Source organism: Pleurodeles waltl, chromosome 3_1 (genome assembly GCF_031143425.1).
Source record: "Pleurodeles waltl isolate 20211129_DDA chromosome 3_1, aPleWal1.hap1.20221129, whole genome shotgun sequence".
Taxonomy (NCBI): Eukaryota; Metazoa; Chordata; class Amphibia; order Caudata; family Salamandridae; genus Pleurodeles; species Pleurodeles waltl.
The window spans coordinates 584,359,490-584,379,132 of record NC_090440.1 but is presented as its reverse complement, the minus strand read 5'-3'; the positions used below and the strand labels follow the sequence as shown (position 1 = coordinate 584,379,132).

Below are 19,643 nucleotides of genomic sequence, written 5' to 3'. Positions count from 1 at the left end.
TCTTGTAAAAAGACCGCCAAGGATATAATGACCACCTATATTTTGTCTGAACACCGATACGCAAAGAGAGCCAGCAAAAGACCGGGAGGTAAAAGCAAAACATTTCAGGGAAATCCCCTAAGAAGGGCTATCTCCAACAATCACCTCTAGATTTAGTTGTGGAATAAGGGTTTTTCCCAAGAGGCATACGTATATTTGCGTAACTGTCATCTTTCTCCTGTGCCTAAATCTATTTTACCTAGAATTCAGGATGGGGGAATATAAGTCTTTGGAATATGCATTTGAATCAGCATTCCAAGTACAACATTGGGAATATTTATAAATTCAAAAAGTAGTAAATCTGCAGCAGTACATAGGCATGCCTATACAGGTGTAGATGTACTACTTTTCTTTGTAAGCTCACCGCTACATTATATAAGCATTATCTACTGTAAACAGGTTTTTCTGTCTCAATGGAACCCCACTCCAGCAATGTATTACAACTGATGGCTGCTACAGCAAACACTTGTCTCACAATTGAGGGACCCCTATTTGTGGCCACTGCATTGCAACCTGCTACAGCAAGGATTTTTATCTGGCTCAGTGGATGTCTAGTATTGGCCTAAAGTGTAGTTGTGTCCATCGGGGAAGTAAAGATAGCAGCTTTTCAGGGGCATGCAAATGATTTCTTTTTAAAAAAGTGAGATCTGATGGCTTTGGCAATGCCTGTATTTTGGGTCATCAGAAGTACAGAGATGTGACTACTGAACATAGTATTATAAATACATATGTTTAAAGACAAAAACAAAGTACATAAAATATCATAAATACAGAAGAAAGTCAGTGCTGGTGTGGAAAGACCTTTCTTATCAACCTTATTTTGAGCTGTTCTTAGTCAATGCTACATCAGCTCAGGACTGCCTTATCCAAATCAGAAGTGGTGGTCCTGCTCCAATAGTTCAGCCTTTACTACGAAGCCAGACCCACTCTAAACAGGAACACCAACAACCTCAAGCCTGTTTAAGACTCATTGAGCCTCATCAGTGAGCTGCAGCTTGGGTCTTGTGGCAGAGTGAGCACAGGACCCATGTCTGAGCATACTTGTCACTCTTAGGGTCTCATATGCAGGAAAACACAAAAGTGATGACTAGCAGCCTGGCAAAATCCTTAGCCACTGGCAATTGTTCAGTCCAATGTTTTATGCCCAGTATGCCACTTCATAGAATGCCATCTCATGCAAAACAGACATGGTCCAACTGCAATAGGATGGGAAGTGTCCAGTCAAAACTACCAGAAAATACCTCCTCTGATAGGAGCACAATGAAACCCAGACCCATTGTAACCGCATTAGTGAGGTGTAGCTTGAGCCCCATGGCATATCTCTGATAAGAAGGTAAATGAAAGCCAAGCATGCCTGGAATAAAGTTGACACAACCTGACCTGTGAACTGTTTTGCCACTTTTGGGAAGCCGTTAGCTTCCTCTCTAATCACAACAACATATGCCAAGCATTTGCTGAGTGTCTTTTGCACATCTTGGATCAGCTTCTTCCCACCAGGAAAATAAAATCTTTTACAAACCTAAAAGCCCATTTGTTGTGCTTGGCCCTTTCTGCAAGGTCATCCCCAAAAGTTTTGCCTTCCACCTCCTATTTTTTGCTGAATTTGTTTTTGTTGGCCTTAGGACTCTGTACACTTTACCTCTGCTAGGCAGTGCTAAAGTGCGTGTGCTCTCTACTTAAAATGTTGTAAAATTGGCTGTACCGAATTGGCATATTTAATTTACTTGTAAGTGTCTTGTAAGGTGGTATTACTTGTACACAGTGCGTGTAAATTATATGCTACTAGTGGGACTGCAGCTCTCATTGTACCACTCACTTAATTAGACTTTAAACCTGTCTCAGGCCTACCATTGCAGTCTGTGTGTGCAGATTCAAACTGCCATTTTGTATCTGACAAAGTAAACATTTTGCCGGGCCCAAGCCTTCCTTTTTGATACATATAAGTCACCCCTAGAGTAGGCCCCAGACTGCTGAGGGTGCAGGGTGCAACATAGTTAAAATGTTAGATATGTACTTTTAAGGACATGTAACCTGGTAGTGAAAAAACTCCTAAAGTTGATTTTCTCTACTGCAATGCCATAGGATAACATTGGACTTACCTTATTACATTTTATAAGTGTAATTCAAATGGAAACAAGTAACTAGTTTATGTTTACTGTCTCTGGAACTGGAGTCTAAAATCCCAATTTATGGTAAAGCTGGACTTAAAAATACAATTTTGAAAATACCACTTTTAGAAATCTGGCATTTTCTTGCCTTAGGCATTTGGTGCTTACAGCCTGTCTCTGGGTCACATGACTGGGTGTGGGTGACAGTTGGGCTTTGTGTATTCTTCATAGACAACCACACACAATGGGGAGCTTAGGTGTGCCTGGATGGGCCATCACTGGCACTTGAATAGGCTGTTTCCTGTCTCCACACAAAGAGCTGTATACCCCCTGTTGTTTGTCTGGAGCCATAACCAGCAAGGCAGGGCATCTGTGCACTTCAAAGGCATGCCTCTAGAAGCTTCTCCCCAATTCAAAGGCACAATTGTGAATAAATATTGCCCTCAGACACCAACAGTTCAGTACACTTTTGGATCTGTTGATACTCTGCCCAGAAGAAGAATTGCTGTGCTGCTGAAAGGACTGCCACTCTGCAGGACTGCTACTTCGAAGCAGCTACTTCCTTACTGTGCTCACCTTCTGCTTGTTGCCCTCGTGCCTGGGGAGGAAGAACTGGGCCTGCAACCTCATCTTGATCCCAGGACCCCAAAAGTGACTCCAAGGGTTGATCTGAGCCTCAGGGACATAAAGGGCTGCCCAACCAGCTCCTAGGCCCTGCTGCAGCGGGTTCCTGACTTCCAGGTGGTGCCACTCAGGTCCTGGACCCTTGGTGTGGCTCAGTGAGATTAAATCAAGCTTTTGGGTTCTTCATGAGCGCAAACAGACCCGTTTGCACCAAGACCAGGCTGCTTGCACCTAAAATCAGAGCGAAGTGCTGCCAGGCCATCTCTTCGCACTGCAGCATCGACCGCTCGCAGAGGACTGCCAACACAAAGCTCTAGTCAATCCATCCGTGATGCTGGCCTGCTCTTCCCATCCCAACAGCCTCCTGTGATGCTCTCCTTGCATCCCTCCCCAACATGAAAAGGTCTCTTGACTCAAAACTTAAGAAGGTAAAACTTCAGTGGGACTGATCTGGATCAGTATCCGACCTGCTTTCCATCGCAGTGGGCCTGAACTTTTGAATATGACCTGGTCCATTGCGGCCAGACAGCTGTGGTTGGCGCTTTATGCTTTTAGTTTCTAATTTACACTGTATTCTTTAGAAATTCATAACTCCAGTTCTACTGATTGGATTTTGTTGTTTTCATCTTGTTTTATTTATTACATTTTCTCTATTGGTCTAACTTCATGTGGGATCCATATTGTGTGCTGTTTACATAGTTTTATTGTTTGAAGTGTTGCACAATTACTTAACACATTGCCTGTAAGTTAAGCCTGACTGCTCTGTGCCAAGCTACCAGGGGGTTGAGCACAAGCTAATTTGAGGTTTGCTTGGGCCTCGTCCTGACAAGGATTGTGGTTGCTGCTTGACCAGGGCTCACACCTGAGTCAACAAATTACTCACACCTTGGTTTGTCAGTGACTTTAACTAAGACTGGAAGACTGAAGGTGTGACAGATGGAGCGATTGTGGCAATTCTCTTACTCATATGAATCACAAATCACCTTTTGCCAATAGTTAGGACATTATAAGCAATAAATCATTGCTGGAAAAACAGCTTATTTTGAAGATTTCATTACACAGTCCATTAATTTACCAAGAGTCATTTTTCAGGTGGTCTCTAAGGTTATTAGCCCTGGCAGCACTGAGACAACCATTCCACTCTCTCAGTCACTAAATGACAGGCTGGCTGTGTTCTTCCATGAGAAAATTGAGGACATATATGACAGCATTTCTCAGGATCTTGAGCTTGTCTTTGTCTAGTAGTCAAGATCACCAAAGGCCTCATTACGACTTTGGTGATCTTCTCTGAAGACCGCTGCTGTGCCGGCTGCCAAAAGACCGCCATGTTGGCAGTCATCTGACCGCCGTATTACTAGTCACACAGTGAAGAACACTGAAAAACAGCCAAACATCTGAGACCGCCAGGACACTGAAGGGCAGGAAAGCTTGCCATCTCAACAAAAATCCACCCACCAGATTATGAGCCACAAATCACCACAGCAGTTCTTCCATGGCGGAAAACCATTGGCGGTGCGAACCTCCGCAGTCAAAACTCACATCAGGCAGAGCACCACACCACATTGGATAGTTTGAATACCCAACACCTGACACACACCCAACACATCTACTCACTGCACTATATAACACATCCCTACATAACCCACAATCCTTTGCAACCAGAACACCACTCACAGCCAGACACTCACAAAGAAAATATAAATAACAAACAAACAATAGGCATCCCTACACATTACACTCAGCAGACGCACAAAGGACGACATCAGGAAGAGGTGGAATGACTGACAGGGGAAGGTTTGTTTCATGGCATCACACCACCATATCGCTGTGCACAAGATTGGCAGTGGGCCCCCACCATCTCCCCCACAGTTCACATCTCGGGAGGAGAAGGTCTTGGCCATACTGCATCCGGAGGGCCTGACTGGAATACCTGGGGGATTGGAGTCTGGTATGTACCTACAACAGTAATGTCAGACCACTGTATTGTCCTGCATGCCTCCTCACCACATATACGTCCTATTTCACTTAATTACCCACAGCACCTCCCACCTATTCACCTAATTCCCCTCTGATGCATGCCGCCACTCCACCCAGCCCAACTGCCCCTCAGCCCTTGGCAATGGCATGTTAACTACTGCCAAATCACATCACTACGACTCCCAGAATGCACCAACTCTATTGTTTGAACACCTTGAATGTGCATAACACATCCCATCTCATGCATGTATATAGTGTACTAGCTACACCATCTAGATTGCCCTAGTGAGGACCAGTACATGGCAATGACAGATATGCAATGGCACACTCACAGTAGCATACAAAACAACAAACAGCTACAGCTGAGTGACCATTCCTAATGGCCGCTGATCAAAGATCCCAAGGAAGAAAGAGACTCACCTGTGTAGGAAAGTAATATGGCTAAGTCGATGCACATGCAACACATCTATATACAGCACTACAATTCTTGCATACCCACATACTGTGTTCCCACTATGACACAATTGTATATTGTACAGCTGTAACTTGTGAAATCTAGCAAGCCTCACAAATCACTAGGTAACAGATGTGAAAAGTCATGTCAATTATCAGACAAAAACAGAACTCATCTGCAGTGCAAACTGTACCAAACCGGTATGACATCTCCCAACATGGATTATGGAAATCAAGTCACAGAGTAGTATGTACAACAAAGGTATGCTGTGCAGCATCTGTCAATGTTATTGCAGGAAATCATGTAGAGCCACTGCCATGCATCTCTTGAAGCGGTAATCTAACACACATTCCAAACTGAACTCTGTGTCTCATTCCCTCCACAGGTAACCCAGACACTGCCACCATGGAGAGGATACCAGACACTACCAGTTCGCCTCAGGATGAAGGCCCCATTGAGGACAACATGCCTGGATGTCCGGACAATGACAACCTGGCCCATCTGGAACACCTGGTCAGTCAATGACTCCATGCCTCATCCTGCCCACATCAACACCCCCACCCCAGGTGCAACCACATCACCAGCAACCATTCACCCCCCAACCTATGTCCCAAAGTCAGTTCAATCTATTGTGTGAACCACAGAACAGGGACCTGAGTTGAACCTTGACATCCCTGACAATGAAGGCCCTGCTACCACTGGGAGTGGGCACACTGTGCCAGGGGCACAGGTAGCTGGGGCTAGGCCGCGTGGGGGGATGCTGTGGGCCTGAGGATGGGGCCTCAAAGACACTCCAATAACCAGGAAACCATCTCCCAAGTCTTGGGAGCATACCAAAGTTCCCAGGTCAGGATGGGCCAAATTAACACCATGTTTGGGGAGAATCAAAGGCTGCAGAGGAAGTACCACCACAAAGTCATGCAGCAGTGGCAGGCACATAATGCCACCACGGCTTCCATTGTAGAGGTGCTGAGGGACATCAATGCCACCCTCATTGGTTCCTCAACACACCATCAGGCCCTTTCTACTAGCAATTAACATCTGGCCCATCTACATCTGCAGCGGCTAGTAGAATGGATGCCCTGCCAGGGGAACCACAAGCCTCAGACCCCCCCACTCTGTAGCTGAAGAACCCCCCTGCAAATGTGGACATCCACCCAGACATCCAGCTGGAGCAGATGCCATGACCAAATCCACTGCCAGTAAGTGAACCTGATATGTCACCCTTGTGTGCCATTGAGACACCATGTAGACTGTCCTGAGACATTACTTCATTTTCCCATGGTACAAGGACACTGGACCTGTGCAGCTAACGGATGTAGCTGCTTCTCTGATGAATCCATCTATCATGACCTAACCCATCACCCCTTTTCACATTTTACCACTTTGATTTTGCCCTTGTTCATCATGATATGCACAATAAATCACAAATGAACAAAGCTACTGTATACATGTCTTTATTAATAACGGATCAATTGTCATGCTTGCCTACTGTGGTGAGTTCATAACCCCCTACATCAAACAGCCTGTGTAATGGTCATCAGATGGAGTCTCCAATAGCATGAGAAATATTACAACGGAGATGTCACAGGACAGGTGTCTGAGAGTTTGCAATCCAGGCCAACACCACAGTATAGTCATTATTCTATTCTGCAAATATAGCATGACAGAGAGTATAATCAGGATGGAAGGCATGGTGGCACACAAGGCATAAATACATGTAACATAGGTCATGACAATGGTAACCCACCGACAAAGCATGGGCAGCCAGTATGGACCTACATATCACCGGGTACAGACTCCTCACATACTCATAACATAGCTACATGATCACATATCCCATGGAACACACATATGACAACACTGAGGACCCAGTACATTGACAATGCACAAACATAGGGCATGTACCTGGAGTAATCTTCTGACAGCTTTCATACTTTACAGTAATCTTTACCTTGTACAGCAACATCAGAATACAAACACAGCTAGCCCCCATGTTCATAACAAACTACTCCACCCACTGTGTAGCCAGGGGCTATGATCTATTCTTCACACAAGTGCCACATACTTCAACTGACATCAACAATACCATTTCACATCCACCCAACCTCACTGGTATTAGGAAAGGACGAAGCAGTTACTTTTCCACATGTATGAATGGAGTACAAACAAGTTCTCAACCAATTTACCTGATATCTGTCATTAACAACTCTCATGTCTGTCATCTATTAACATTGGCTACTGACAATGAATACCTCAATCCATAGGTTGCATAGGCAAACAGGAAAATACAATTTCAGTGAGTGGATGGAAAGGAGGATAGGGTGACACAATACTGGATAGTCTATTCCAGAAGTGAATGTTAGGATCAGATGTAACAATAAATATTGGAGCTGACCCTCTATAACTGTATACCTTACAATCTATCAGTCAGCTTTCCCAACTCACATCTAAGCATTCCAAAGGTCCACTTCGCGTACCTGGATGTCAGTCGAAGTACTGATTGATGAGCTCTGTCTTAGGGTCAGCTGCTCCTTCTTCTTCTGGCTCTTCATCACTTGCCATATCAGCATTACCAGCCACTGGTCCTGCTGCCTTCCCCTCATGTTATCGATGGTATATGACATCTCAGGGCTAGATTGTGGAGCATGCAGCAAGCAACGATTATTTGGCATACCTTGTGAGGCAAGTAGAAGAGGGCACCTGTATCCTGGCACCTGAATTTTGCCTTCAGGAGCCAGAATGTTACCTCGATTACACACCTTGTCCTCCCATGGGCCTCATTGAAACAGAGTTCCCATGGCGTGGCTGGGTACCTCACTGGTGTCAACAGCCAAGGAAGGTTCGGATAGCCAGTCACCTGTGAACAAAACAGAAAAGCTCTTCAGTGACTGCCTATGATATGATGACAGATGACATAACACTGAAACACACAATACAATCCATACTTACCAAGCAGCCAGGCCCTCTCTGTTTATAGTCATACCATCAGATGTGGGATATTGCTGTTCCGCATTCTGTAGAAATTATGCACTGATCCAGGAAACGTGGCTGTGACTTGTGAGATGTACTGGTCTGCAGTATGACAATGACGCCAAGACCGCATCACTGGCCACCAACCTCTCCAACCTCGGACTCAGACAACTGGTCAACACACCCACCCACATCGCCGGCCACATGCTAGACCCAGTCTTCACTGCAAGCAACCACATCTCCTTCAGCCACACCACCGAACTCCACTGGACAGACCACCACTGCGTCCACTTCACATTCAAGAAACACACCGAGCACCACCGCACCCCACTACATCAGCACCGCCGCTGGGGCAAAGTCACCGAAGACCAACTAACCAGCGCCCTCGCCCAGAACCCGCCTACCGACCCTACCGACCCGGACACCGCCGCCATCAACCTCCAACAGTGGATCCTCAACTGCGCCAACACCCTCGCACCACTCAAGAGGCCCATCGTCAACCAAGAAAAGAAAAAAGCTGCCTGGTTCACAGACGAACTCATCACCTCCAAACGCACCTGCCAGAAACTTAAGAAAAAATTGCTTCTCGAACGCACACCCGACAGCCTGGCAAACCACAAGGAAGCCACCCGCAAGCACCACCAACTAATCTGACTCGCCAAATGCTCCCACATCACAGAACGCCTAAACAACAACGCACACGACAGCAAGGAGCTCTTCTGCATCGTGAAGGAGCTCTCCAACCCCAGCGCCAACGTCAACGACGTCCCACCATCCCAGAAACTCTGTGACGCACTCTCCACCTTCTTCTACCAAAAGATTGCCACCATCTACGACAGCCTTAACACCACTCCTCCGCCAGATCCTACCCCCGACAACTCCTCCTACGCAGACCGCCTTACCACCTGGACCCACGTAGATGACGCCAAAACTCGAAAGATCATGAACTCCATCCACTCAGGATCCCCCTCAGACCCCTGCCCACACCACGTCTACAAACAAAGCCGACTCCACCATCGCTCCCCAACTTCAAAAGACCATCAACCTATCCTTCGATACCGCGACCTTCCCGGACAGCTGGAAGCACGCTGAGATCCAAGCCTTCCTCAAAAAACCCAAGGCTGACCTCAACGACCTCAAAAACTTCCACCCGATCTCCCTCCTCCCCTTCCCAGCGAAGGTCATCGAGAAGATCGACAACGCCCAGCTCACCCACTACCTCGAGGACAACTCCATCCTGGACCCCTCCCAATCCGGCTTCAGACGCAATCACAGCACCGAGACTGCGCTCCTCGCCGCCACAGATGACATCAGAGAGCAAATGGACAACGGCGAAACTTCTGCCCTCATCCTCCTGGACCTCTCCGCTGCCTTCGATACGGTCTGCCACCGCACCCTACTAACACGTCTCCAAGAAGCCGGAATACAAGACAAAGCCCTCAACTGGATCTCCTCATTCCTCTCCGGCAGAACCCAGAGAGTCCGACTCCCGCCCTTCCGCTCCGAAGCCACTAACCTCATCAGCGGCGTCCCCCAAGGCTCCTCGCTAAGCCCGACGCTGTTCAACGTCTATGTGGCACCCCTCGCACAACTGGCCCGGCAGCACAACCTCAGCACTCTCTCCTACGCCGACGACACCCAGCTCATCCTCTCCTTCACCAATGACGCACACACCGCCAAAGCCAACCTCCATGAGGGATTGAAATCCATCGCCGAGTGGATGAGAAACAGCCACCTGAAATTAAACTCCGACAAGACAGAGGTCCTCATCCTCAGATGCACCCCCTTGGCCTGGGACGACTCCTGGTGGCCCACCGCGCTGGGACCCCCCCTACACCAGCCACCCACGCGCGCGACCTCGGCTTCATCCTCGACTCCGCTCTCACCATGTCCAAACAGGTCAATGCAGTCTCCTCCTCCTGCTTCAACACCCTCCGCATGCTCCGTAGAATCTACAAGTGGATCCCAACGGAAACCAGAAAAACGGTGACCCAGGCCCTCGTCAGCAGCAGACTTGACTACGGCAACGCACTCTACACAGGCATCCCAGCAAAAGACATCCAACGACTCCAACGCATCCAGAACGCCTCCACCCGCTTGATCCTCGACGTACCCCGCCGATGCCACATCTCCCACCACCTGAAGGACCTCCACTGGCTCCCCGTGGACAAGAGGATCACCTTTAAACTCCTCACCCACACACACAAAGCACTCCACAATGCCGGACCCGCCTACCTGAACAACAGACTCAACTTCTACGTCCCCTCCCGCCAACTCCGCTCTGCCAACCTCTCCCTCGTTCCCCGATTGCAACGCAAGACCTCCGGCGGAAGATCCTTCTCCTACCTCGTTGCCAAGACCTGGAATTCCCTCCCGACCCCCCTGCGCTAGACCCGGGACCTCCTCACCTTCAGCAGACTCCTCAAGACCTGGCTCTTCGACCAATAGCAGCTACCCCCCCCTCCCCTTAGCGCCTTGAAACCCTAACGGGTATGTAGCGCGCTTTAGAAATTTACTGATTGATTGATTGATTGAAGACACACCATCTGCATGGTGATTGAGTGGTAGTTCTTCCTGTTCCTATACACATGTTCATTGGCACTGGGAAGGACCAGGGCTACATGGCTGCCATCAATGGCTCCTATCACATGAGGAATGTGTCCTGTCTCATAAAAGTCTGCCTTCACAAACGCCACATCCGCTCTTTGGGGGAACCTGATGTAGCTGTCCAGGTGCTTCAACAATGCACACAGTACATCCTTCAACACCAGACTGGACATGGGCTGAGACATCCCTGATGTTAAGGCCACAGTATTCTGAAAGGACCGTGTGGCCAGGAAGTGTAGCAGTGACAATACTTGAATGATGGGAGGCATGCAATAGGGATTGCAAATGGCTGGCATTAGATCAGGCTCCAAATGTGTACATAATTCCATGATGTTATGGCGATTCAGACAATATGTCTGGATGACATGCCTGTTCTCCATGGATGCCATGTCAACTAGTGGACAGTACACTGGTGGTTGTTTCACTCTCCTCATGGTAAAATAACTAGTTTGAGATGAGAGAATGAACAATGAGTTATGCAGTATGCACACATCACCACCACATTGTATATTACCTGACACCTAACATCTGTATAGGTGGCGTAGGACTGCTGACATATATAATGCAGTACACAGACATGTGCCACATCAACCCTCATTGATGCAAATTGCCTTACATGTAAATTGGAATGTACATATGAAAAATATGTCATTGTACATGTGTGTGTGACTTTGCTGTCATGGACTCATTACACGTATGTTTCGGTATCTACCCATACCTAGCCGTGACCTATGTACCATAGAGTCACTTTACATTGCTATCTACATATAGAAAGCCTTAACACGTCATTGTGCAAAGATAGTCAAAATGTGTTGCGCAACCATGAAGGGCCAACATACGGTTACACATCACAAATAGGGGAGTAAATGAGAGACGCAGATTATTTTGCACATCCATGATTACATGTGACCAAAATGGCAGGCGCCTGACCTACTGTGGTGGACAGTTGGAAGTGACCTAAGTCCACAGATGGAAGTCATCATGGCGGTAGGTGGTCGCAACCGGCGTGCTACTTGTCATTGGTTAACAATGCTGCCTCTGGCAGACTGGAGCCAATGAGCATGACCACCAGTGGTGACCTGTTTGAGGCTGTGACTGCCATTTTCTGCAATTATGCTCACTTGACTCCTGACACTATTGATAGCAAGACCTCCATGATGTGAGCTGCTGTGTACTGCCTCTGGGAGCCATTATGCCACATCCTGCAAGTGATAGGGCTCCTGTCTTCACCCCCCAAGAGCTCGAAAAGCTAGTGGAGGAGGTCCTAGCCCTGTATGGACAGCTATATGGGGCACCAGAGGTACAGGTGAATACAATGGCCCAGCAATGTGTGATAGGTGTTGTGTGTGACGTTTATTCGGGCATGTGAACTGGTGAATGTGTAGATGATTGCAAATATCATGTTGTGAAGGTGTCTTAGCAGAGAAGATGGGTATGTGTGCCTACTTGCAGTGTTGTGACCAATTATATTGGCATGGTGCTTGTATGCATGACTTTCTCCTTCTGTCTGTGTCATCCATGCAGGTAATGACCCTGGGGATCCACAGCCGGCGGAGCACCCATTGTCGCAAACGGTGGGAGGACCTGAGATGCTGGGCGCTGAAGATCGCAAAGGCCCAGCTGGGGATGTCCTCCCAATGAGGAAGGGGAGCCTTTCGGACCCTGACCCCCCTAATGGCCCGCATCTTGGCAGTGGCCTACCCTGAGGTGAATGGGCATTTGAGGGCAGCACAGCAGTCACACGGGGGTAAGTTCTGACTGTATCCTTGTACTTTACTCTGATTCTGCGGTGTTAGCAGTCACACTGTAGCAGCTGTGACAATGTTGTAAGTGCTACAGGTATGTAGATTAGTGGGAATACGTAGTACCCACATTGCCTGACTATTAGATGTAGATCTGGCATTCATGGTTTGCTATGTGTACTTTTATTTCACCTGTGTCATATCTATGACTTCATGTGGAGATGCTCGGATGACAATGCCACATGTGTGAGTTCAACCAGCCATTTAATGATTGTAAGCTGCAGTTTCATCCTACCCATAGAGTATTTCCTGGTCCATCCTTCAGCATTCGTGCTCCAGTAGCTCCAAGGTGTCTGAGCACTCCCATCTGTCTTGGTCAACTGTATTAGCCATTGGGTGTCTGACATAATTTGTACAGGGGCCATGTAACATTTCTTATGGTACAGGTATTGACTCCATGTTAGGCAGGCCTCTCCATCACTGCACAGATATGTCCAGGATAAAACAGTACATAAGGGTCTGTAAATGTATCCCCATTGTCCCATATCCTTAATACTATGAGGTATGTGAAGGTAGTAAGGGAAAGCTATTCAACTGGGGGTGGCTGATATTGTCTATTTGTCCTTTACAGGCATATCGATGACATTGACATATGGGCAAATCACAGTTAGGCCAAAAGCTTTGTTCCTTAGGTGATAAGTGGCTAGGCAGTGCTACCCCATCACTATATGCAATGTCCATGCAATGTGTGCCAATGTCCTACCATTTACAGTGACACATATGTTATTATCTGCCTACATCATGTCTCAATGGTTACATGGGGTCACAGGTAATAGAGTGAGTCAATCATTACTACCCTCTGCCTAGATGATGTAGACAGTTTGGACAGGATGTGTCATACATGGTTTAGCTGTACTACAATTTGCTGTGGGATATGTTGTCAGTGCAACGGCAGTCATATAATTCCATGTGTCCATCATGTGTTCATATCTCTTCAGTGGGATATGTGTGTTGTCTGCACTTAGGTACAGCTAATCACATCAGGAAAGGTGTGAGTGGTGCTGCTTCAATCATGTAGTTATGGGGTGGAACTGGAACAGCATGTCAGGGGGTAGGTTAGGTGCCCTATGAATTTTACGTGGCTGGCTAATGTTTAGGTGTCCTTACACTGCACTCAGTGATTGTCAGTGGATGTCTCATGTATGCTATGAGCCCACTGTAGCTGCACATGCATGTATGAAGTGATGTGGTGTATCTCTGTGCAGTGTCTGCAGAGGGTCCTCTGGAATTTGTTGCATGTGGTCAGATGACTGTTCTCCAGGCATGTATTATACACATCAGATGTCACCTGTGTGGTGGTGCCTCATGTTGTGGCTGAATTATTGATAGTTTCCATTGTGGCATATATGTACAGAGGATTTAGTCAGGCATGTGATTGGAATGGCAGGTGCTGTGTGGTTTGTGAATTGAGTTTATTTACTATCACAGGACATTATGGCGGTCATTCTGACTTCTCCGCCGCCCGCCAAAGTCCCGCCGTCAGAATACCGCTGCGCGGTCAAAAGACCGCCGCGGTAATTCTGAGTTTCCCGCTGGGCTGGCGGGCGACCGCCAGAAGGCCGCCCGCCAGCCCAGCGGGAAACCCCCTTCCATGAGGATGCCGGCTCCGAATGGAGCCGGCGGAGTGGAAGGGGTGCGACGGGTGCAGTTGCACCCGTCGCGATTTTCAGTGTCTGCTTGGCAGACACTGAAAATCTTGGTGGGGCCCTGTTAGGGGGCCCCTGCAGTGCCCATGCCATTGGCATGGGCACTGCAGGGGCCCCCAGGGGCCCCAAGACACCTGTTACCGCCAGCCAGGTTCTGGCGGTCAAAACCGCCAGAACCAGGCTGGCGGTAAGGGGGTCGGAATCCCCATGGCGGCGCTGCCTGCAGCGCCGCCATGGAGGATTCCCTAGGGCAGCGGGAAACCAGCGGGACACCGCCGGATTCCCGTTTCTGACCGCGGCTGTACCGCCGCGGTCAGAATGCCCATGAATGCACCGCCAGCCTGTTGGCGGTGCATCCGCGGTCCCCGGCCCTGGCGGTAGTCAACCGCCAGGGTCGGAATGACCCCCTATGTATTGGACATTGACTGGTCAGGTGTAGATTCAATAAATGCATGTTATGTTGTGATTAGTAAACTGTTTTGACTACAGATGATAGAAGTATGGAGAGTTATGATTCAGATTAGGACTGCATTTCTGCTTCAGTCAGGGCATGATGAGCATGCGGGCATACCTTTTCAGGTGATTTCTTAGATGATCCAGTTGTGCTACCACATTTGGATTATGATGTGGTTGAGAGGGTAGCCATGATGGGGTGGATAGGAGTAACATGTTGGGGCATGATCGAGGTTCTGTGGGTTACTAGATTACATAGCCTAGCCAGAAGATGTATAACTACAGATGTTCTTGTTCTAATGTGTGTGTGAAGAATGTGAGGACGCTCTCGCTCCCGCTCTATCTGTTCCTCCCTCTATCTCTATTTGTGTGCATCAACATTGGCAGGCGAAGGAGATGGGGCACAGGTGAGTGGTGATGCTGCTGGCCCCGGGATCTGGAGTGCTGATACCACCAACAGTGAGAGACCCAGTGGCCCGGAGGGTGAGGGGAGTGCCACAGGGGAGACTGGATCTTCTGCTTCATCATCCCCAGAATCTTCCTCCAGTGGACACTCCCTGGCGGTGGTAGACCCTTCTGGGACCACCTCAGCACCATCTTTGTCCACCAACCACCTCACTAGCACCACCCTCACTGTAACTCCCTACTCAGTAGTCCGTGCACTCTCACCCAGGAGGGTGGGCATCTCCTTCACTGCAGGCACCTCTGCCCCTGTAAGCCCTGCTGACCTCAGTGAGGAGGCTATTGACATCCTGAGGTCGATCTCTGTGGGTCAGTCAACCATCGTGAATGCCATCCAAGCAGAGTAATGCGTTCCTGGAGGGCATTCATGGTGCACTGGCTGGCCTACAGAGATCCTTTCAGGCGCTGGCCTCCAAAAAGATGGTAGCCAGTCACCCTTTGTCCTCCATACCTCTACACCTTCCTCTTCCCAATCCCAAATCCCTCTTCCCCGTCCCAGCTAAAGCACACAGACAGACAACTATGCATCCACCTCAACATCCAAGGGTACCACTGACAAACAGAAGCACCGAAAGAATCACCACTGGCATAAACACAGACAACACCCACCTGCAGACACACCAACACTCACTACCTGCACTGACTTCCCCACCACCCCCACCTTCATGGACACTACACCGGACACACTTGCAGACACCACACCACATTCACCGACACAGCCAGAACTCCTATCCTCCCACAGGCACCACAATAGCAGACCCTCAGCCATCCACCCCAGTCACCACATCAACAGTCACCACAACCACAGATATGATTACATCGAGCATATCCACCATGCCTGCAGCCACCACCCCAACATACAGTCACTCTTTCACCACAGCATCTCCCAGAACCTCCACCTCCCCTCCCAAAACACTTAAATGCCCACACTCACCCACCCAACAGACACCCAGCACACACAGGCATACCTTGCACACACATGCACTCAAGACATCCCCCAAAACACCTCTCACAACCACTCCCTCTTCCTCTACTCCCAAACTCTTTTGCCATGACCGTCCCTGTGTGTCCAAGAAATGTTTCTTCTCGAAGTTGAACCTTTTCCCTACTCCTTCCCCACCCCATGTGACTCTCCCGAAGATCTGTGTCCCTCCCTGTGTCCAGCCCTCCTCTGGCCTCCCTGCAGGTACCCATGCCCCTCCCCTGCCAAAAATGTTACCCCTCCCAAGAGTTCCCAGCCCTTCCCTAAACCTCGACCTAAGCTTCCCCCTCCCAAGTCGAAGCCCAAGGATCCACCTCCCAAACCCAAACCCTTCCCTCAGCCCCCCATCCCCTGAGGTGCCTGCCTGCCCCCTTGATAACCCTACCTGTAGAGGTTGTATGGCAATCAGGAGTCAAGTAGGGGCACTGGAATGTATCATCTGGGCATGATGCACATCTTTTATTGGACTGGATGTTGGCCTACTAATCTTGTACATGGTTATGTATTTATATATTTATTGCCAAACATCTGGGCCAACCACAAGTTGGTTACATGTTAAATTTTTGTCCTGCCTTTCATTTCTTATGGCTACTTTGGTCTTGCCTACTTTAGTTTGTGTGTGAGTATGTTTTGTGTGTGTGTTGATGATGCTACCAGTTGTGTGCGGCCAGCATGTGTGGGTGTGCGCATTGCATCTGTTGTGCTGTGATGGCTGTGTATTGTGTGATGGGCATGTATGAGTTAGGGACATGGATTAATGTTGATATTGTGTATAGTAATTGTGTTGACACGTGTTATTTTGAGTGTTGTGTGCCCTAGTGTAGTTGTACTGTGTGTGTTGATGGTTATGTGTGATTCGTTCTGATGTGTGTTGGTGGGATATGACGTATGGCTTGTTTTATGGATGTTTGATTGTGTGTGTTGGTTCTCTGGTGTTGTTAGGTTGTGCTGTATGCATGATTTGTCAAGTGGAGGTGTGTATTGTGGATGTATGACAGTGATTTTGAGGTGTTGCAGTTCTGGTGTTGTTGTGTCATTTGGTTGTGTTGTGTGTTGCAGTGTTGGACTGTGCCGGTGCTGTGTATCTGGGTGTTGGTGTGTGTTTTGAAAGTGTGTGTGTGTGTTGGCTGTAGTGTGTGTGTACTATGTATGTGCGTGTGTGTATGTGACTATGTATTGGATGTGCATGTCAGTGTGAGGGTATGTGTTTGTGTCGCCATCGCCACCCGTTCAGAATGTGTATGATGTGTGCGCGTATATACATTGACATTGTGCAACAGTGTCAGGTAAGTGTGTGTACTCATGGTTGCTGTTACTGTCGTTGCTTCTGGTTCCGGAGTGGTTGGGCGAGCAGGAGCAGCGGGAAGATGTGTAGCTCAGGTTCCATGGTGGCTCAAGGCAGGTACGTGTTCCTGAAGGTGAGTGTCCCCTTTTATACTCTTGTTTTCCGCCAGGGTTTCCATGGTGGTGTGACCGCTGCAGAAACCTTGGCGGTGTGCAGCCTCGTAATCTATCCTGGAGGTGGCTGCCGTTGTCTGTGGCAGCCTGACCGCAATGGCGGTGCTGGCGGTGGATTGGCTGTATTCTGTTGGGAAGACCACCGTGATCATAATTTGGCAGTCTTGTCCGCCAGCCTGTTGGCGTTACGACCACCAACTTGGCAGTCATGAGACCGCTGAACTCGTAATGATCCCCCAAATCTTCTTTTCAGCATTGAATATCCTATTGAAAGCTCTTCCATTAACCTCAGAGAACAAGAGACCTGTTTACAAAGGTAAACTTACACTTTTATGTAAGTTTCCTATTTTTTGGTATTACCAACTGCAAGTGTAATTTTACTAGTGGTAATTTAATGATTGTGGAGGCTCCACACTTGGGGCGGATACTTCACACATAAAAAGATAGGCCTGTTGGTACTTTTTATGTATGGAGTTCTCAGTCCCAAGTGTGCACTCTCCACAGTCGTAAAATGTATTCTTGTTTAGATACTGGGGGCTTCACTTGAAACACCTTCCCGATTAGACTGTGACAGATGTATAATTAAAGTGGATTTGGGAAGACACTTCAGACCTATCTCTTTTCCGTAATTAGAATCTCTTCTGAGGAAAATGCAAAATTACTAATCTAAACATTAGTGTGAGGCTGGAAGCATATTCTTTCTGTCTATATTGAGCAGGGAAATATGTCTCTATGAATCATAAAACTTCAAGTTTTTCCTTTGTTTAGTAAATACAAACATCTTCATGCAATTCCAGGAATTCTTAATCTGGTGGTTCATGTAACAGTACAAGGCACGTTTATCCAACATTGCCGAGAGGTCTCCACAAAATGTTTTGTAAAATTTGGACCGCAGTACATCCAAACCTGATGCTTTATTATTTTTAAGACCCTCATTAACTATTCCACTGAGATTTTTTGCTCCCCTGTTGTTTATGTAGTCTAGTAAATTTAAGTTGTTGTGCTGTTCCAAAGTAATCCTCATCCCTCCCTTGCCTGCCTACTTGCTCTTCTATTTATATGTTTTTTGGTAATACCTTCCACACGCTCTACTAATCTCCCTTGAATTTCTCTGTATCTCTTGTGAACCCAAATCTTGAATTCATCTAATAATGTTAGCCTCTCTTATGTTCCTTCAATGCGTGTATTTATTGTCACCCTACTTTCTCCTCATTCTGTCCTGTATGCCTTAAGTGTTCTTTTTTATTAAACAAAGGTGGTACAAATCATGGCACTACAGTACACTGTGTTCATTACAATGTCACGTCAGTAGCACTAAACAGAGATATATCATCTTACCCATCAGCAACTGTGGTGCTTGCACGGCCAAACCATTGTTCCTTAAAAAACCCTGGCAATTCTTCCCTCTGCCCCATCACACTCCTCTTCTCTCCAATACCCCCCCCCCATAAGCCTGACTGATCTGAGCCTCTGTCGACTATCCACGCCCCCCCATACCTTCTCCCACTTTTTAGGGAATCCCCTACCCTGGTAAATCTCTCTCTCTGCTCCGTAGCACCAATCTAGCTCCCTTTCCCAGTGTTCAATCTAGGAGCCTCCTGTTGGCCCCAGGTTTTTGCTATATTTTGCTTTGCAATCACAATGGCTAGTTTCAGCCTGAACCCCCAATATTTTGCCCACAGACCTCTCCCTGGACTCCCAACAGCAAACCTTCACCTTCACTGGGATCTCTAACTCTGACACCTGGGACATCACCCAGGTTAGTTTGCACCAGTACTCCTGCACCCCGGTGCATCCCTATAGTATGTGAAAGAAAGTGCCTTCTTCAGCACAGCCCTTCAGGCAAAGCAGTGAGTCCGCTCTCCCAATTTTGTGCAACACAGTACGTGAATAGTATGATCGATGTAGTAGTCAAAGTTGCACCAATCGGAAGCTAGCCCTTATGGTAATCTCCTGGGGCACCCTTAGTGCCTCCCCCCACTCCTCATTGTCTAGGGTACCCAGGTCTACTGTCCATCTCTCTCTCAACACCCCCCCAAGAGGTCTGGCGAGTTATTG

At 48.0% G+C, this 19,643-nt stretch overlaps 1 protein-coding gene across 2 annotated transcripts in view; it reads right to left on the bottom strand.

The window, feature by feature from the left end:
* The window catches only part of LOC138284352 (SITS-binding protein-like), a 948,640-nt gene that overhangs the window by 121,081 nt on the left and 807,916 nt on the right, over positions 1–19,643 (bottom strand). The gene's annotated exons all lie outside the window — the stretch shown is intronic.